The sequence below is a fragment of the Pogona vitticeps genome, chromosome 2, assembly GCF_051106095.1.
Source record: "Pogona vitticeps strain Pit_001003342236 chromosome 2, PviZW2.1, whole genome shotgun sequence".
Lineage (NCBI taxonomy): Eukaryota > Metazoa > Chordata > Lepidosauria > Squamata > Agamidae > Pogona > Pogona vitticeps.
Genome location: NC_135784.1, coordinates 6,275,055 through 6,279,752, shown reverse-complemented (window position 1 = coordinate 6,279,752; position 4,698 = coordinate 6,275,055).

Here is a 4,698-nt window from a genome sequence, read left to right as displayed (position 1 = left end):
TGGCTTTTTTAACATACGGAACTCTTAAGGACCTAAACACTGAAGAGAGTGGGTGTAACCTGACAGAGAAAGTGATTAGACCAATATCTGGCCAGATAAGCGAACATTCCACCACCACACCCTTCATCTGAGGCTTGGTGAAGGGAGCTTTCCACTTAGACTGAAGGGAGGCAATTTTAGAGGGACCCTCAGTACTCTTTCGTAATGCTGGGCTAGTGGCTCTCAGAGCAGGAGCTTCATCAGATGTCTCTCCCTCAAAACTCTAGGCCATATTTTTCCTGTGAGGAAAATATGGCCCAAATATTCCTCTGAGCCTACATCTTTCAGGTCACAAGGTGTCTCAGCCCAAGGCTTTCTCCGACCGGGACTATCAAAGCCCAGCTTGTTGCATCTCTTGTTTGGCTTGGCAAGTTCTTGGCCATCCATGTTGGACACAAATTCCCCCTCTGTGGGGGAATGCCCCTCCTCAAGGTTGCTAAGCTGTTGTCTGATTCTACAGTAGAAGAGAACACTCTCCTGGATGACGTCTGAGAGGAGGTGTGGCTACCCATTCTTCCTCTTCCTCTTAGAGAGCTAACTTCAAAGCCTTTCTTTGACCAATCTAATTGGCATTATGTAACCACTGTCCTATCTGAACTCTGTCAACTATCTGTGAGCTTACTAAAATAATAAAAGAGAGTCCTCCAGGGGTGTGTGTGTGGCATGACTAGTCGTCCATCAGGAGCACCGCTAGCAGACATCCTTGTGTGTGTAGCTGACTTCTTTAACTTCTCTCTAAGACTTTTTGCTATCCTAATTATCTGGTGATCACCTAGCCTATCAGTCTTCTCAGTTTTCGTGAACCCTACACCCTCCTTTGAGCACCACCAGATAGACTAACGTTAATTCACTGACAGTACAAGACATCTGCATTTTTCATGAATAGTACAGAATATACACGGGTTTGTACTCTTTTCCAAACTGGCCCGTCTACAAAGAGACATGGATGCACTGTTTATGGTGGCTCCAGTCCGTCCTGGAAGAGGGAACTCCGAAGGTGGTGCTGGAAGATTCCTGTTTGACACCCTGGCTGTCCACCTGTGGGGTCCCTCAGGGTTCTGTTTTATCTTCTCTGTTACTTTGCATCTACATTAAACCACTGGGAGAGACTGTCCGGAGTTTGGGGGTTGGGAGTTAAAAGTATGTCGATGATACCCAACGCTCCCTTCCTTGCTAACTAAATCTGAGGGACCTGTTTCAGTTCTAAATCAGTTTTGGTATCAGTCATGAGGCTGAATAAACTGAGACTTAATCCAAACAAGACAGAGGTACTTCTGGTGGCAGATCAAGGCAAAGGGATACAGCCTGTGCTGGGTGGGATTACACTCCCCCTGAAAACATAAGTTCACAAACTTGGGGTCCTCCTGGAGTCGTCCCTGAGCCTGGATGTCCAGGTTTCAGCGGCGGCCAGGAGTGCATTTGCACCATTAGAACTAGTACTCCAACTACGTCCATTTCCGGAGAGATCTGATCTGGGCACTGTGACTCACACAGGCTAGGTATTTCCTTGACTGGATTACTGTAACACCCTCAATGCGGGGCTGCTGATGGAAAGGGTCAGGGAACATCAGCGGTTTTTGCTTGATAGTTGGACTTGACATACTTTATTCTTGGAAGATTTGCAAGAGCAAAATCATTCTAGTAAAACAAGCAACTTTAATCCAGACACTGAACTGCTGCCCCCGGAAGAATACAGAATCCAAGCCCAGCATCTACAGCCTCTTTCTCTCTCCAGGCAGAGGTTAGAAAAGTTATTTTTTTTCGGACTACAATGCCAGAATCTCACAAACGGCACGAGGGTTGGCCATGCTGCCTGCAGGAACTGAGATATCATAGTTTTGAAAAGAGTACTTTTCAGAGTTCTGCTGTCTGGCAGAGCCAGTATTTCCTTGTAAAAAGCCTTTGAAAAATGGATCTGTGGACATGCCGGAGTTCCTGAACTGAAAGGCTAGGTTATTCCCCATATTGGTTGTTGTGGGTTTTTTGGGCTCTTTGGCCATGTTCTGAAGGTTGTTCTTCCTAATGTTTCACCAGTCTCTGTGGCTGGCATCTTCAGAGGACAGCACTCTGTGCTCTGATGTAGTTTGCTTGGGAGTGGAGTATTTATGGCTGTGAGATCAGCTTTTGTCCTTTTCAGGAGATGGGTGATTAGTGTGTCTTGTTGTGGGTGTATTGTTGTGATAAGGAGGAGAGATTATCACAATCTGTGATTGATGGGCATCATTAGCTGATCTTTTGTGTGTAGTGATCCCGGGTCTTCATTGACTTAAAAAACCCACAACAGCCATTAGATCCCGGCCATGAAAGCCTTCGCGAATACATTTCCCCATAATCCCTGCATGCTGGTCTTCTAAATACACTTTTCTAAAATGTATTACCAGAACTAGCCACTAGAGGGAACCAGGAGCTATACAGTATAGAGTGTTTTTATATCCATGCTTTCTGGGATGGGGGGCTTGAAACCAATTTCCCGGAGATACTGCGGTCCGGCTGGTTTCTCTCTTATCACTGCCTCCCCTTTGGGCTTTTCCTTTTGGTTGAAAAAGCACGACAAAGACATTGCAATGTGAAAAATAGGACATGGATTCTCTCCTATCCCAATTTCAAACATTTTCAAATCTTTATTGCATAATCAACAGATCATTGCAAATTTTAAAAGAATACGCTGCGTTCGAGCAATAGTACTATCATGCCATAGGTATCAGTAAAAATACAATGAATTAAAATAATGCTAATATCAGTAGTTCAAAATGGGGCCTGTAAATATGATAATCACTTATTTAAAAAAATTAGCTGGAACCTCATGAAATCCAATGATAACAGTTAAATATAACATTTAAATTATGTTCCATGTGGCTATCTTCATACATCTAAATCTTTATTTGTAGTGGCTTCAAAAGCAAATATTGCAACTCTATTTATTTTATGTGAATTGGGTGTTTGTAATAACAAGCTTAATTTCTCTGGTATGCTTCTATATTCCACTTTCTTAAAGATGGGCTGTAAATATTGTTCTCTCATGCAGTGGTGCCTCGCTAGACAGTTACCCCGCATGACAGTTTTTTCACTAGACATTGACTTTTTGCGATCGCTATAGCGAATCGCAAAACAGTTATTCCAGTGGGGGAATTTCGCTGGACAATGTTTGGTCCCTGCTTCGCAAACTGATTTTCGGTAGGCGACGATTTTGACAGCTCCGTCCGCGCTTGCAAAACAGGCTTTTTCGGGACCTAAGCTTCGCAAGACAGCGATTTAAACAGCCGATCGGCGGTTCACAAAGCGGCTTTCCTATGGCCGATCCTCACTAGACAACGACGATTCTTTCCCATTGGAACGCATTAAACAGGTTTCAATGCATTCCAATGGGGAAATGCTTTTCTCTAGACAATCGAGTAGACCAGATAGGCGGGGCATAAATCAATCAATCAATCAATCAATCAAACAGCGATTTCAGTGGAATGGATTATCATTGTCTAGCGAGGCACCACTGTATCCATATACAAGGGGCACTCAAGCACATAATGAGACAAGTCCTCATGAACAGGGTTTCCACAAACACAACAATCTTTCATCTGAAGCAGGGGTAACCAACCTTTCCCCAACCACAGACCGGTTGGGGGGGCATGGCACACCCTCGGGGGCAGAGCTTGCATCCATACGCACATCACTCTCATAGAGGGGTGCTCACGCGCATGTGCACAACACACTCAAAGGGTTTGGAATCTGTTCGCGTGCTCAAGGGCGGCACTTGCAGGCGGTAGGAGAGGTGTGATGAGAGCATAGAAGCTCTCATTGGAGTGCCGTCCATCAATAGGGTATCCAGAGAGGTATAGACCACTGCTCCACCAACCCCTCAAGAAAGCGTACACTGGGAAATAGATACTCAGGAATTGGAAAAGACCTTACAGGGCTTAACTGTAGCTCCTGTGAGACAGCAGGTGAGTTGGTGCTCGTCCTTCATCTTCAACCAGACAGAACATAGAGAGAGGAGAACCCCAGTGGACCTCAAGTGAAGTGTCCCAAGAGTCTCTGCCAGAGGGCAGAAGTAGAAGAGGTGACCGAGGAGCTGAGGGGAATGGAAATAAAGGAAGACCTGTCAGAAAGGGAGAAAAACGGGGGGAGGAGACAGAGGCAGGGATAGGGGGAAGTAAGGAGAAAGGAGAGTCTATTGTCTCCCATGGATGCAAGACCCCTGGATGTGGAATTGGGAGAGATTAAGGATCCCTAACAAGAGGCTGATTATAGGCAGAGGACAGGGATCCCTCCTCGACCCTCTTATTGGGGAGAGGCAGAAGCAAGAGAGTGGAGAAGAAAGCTGAGGGGGTGGGGAGAAAGAATAAAGGCCCCCAAATCCCCCCACCTCCATTCGGATCCTCAGGCGGGAAAGAGGTCGGGTGGGGGGTGCGGGGCGAGAGAGAGGAAAAGGGCAGGGAGGGGCACGTCCTCCACTTCCTGTTCCGGCGGGGGGGGACGCAGCGCCGGAATCAGCCCTTCCTCCTCCTCCTCCTCCCGCTCCTCTCACACTTTCGTAGCTCTACGTTCTCCCCCCCTCCCTTCCCTCCCAAGCAATTGCCGCTAAGAAGAGGAGGGGGAGGGGCGGGGACGGGGCATAGAATCCGTTAACTTTTAGTCTCCATCCTGGGGAGGGAAGGGGAGAGA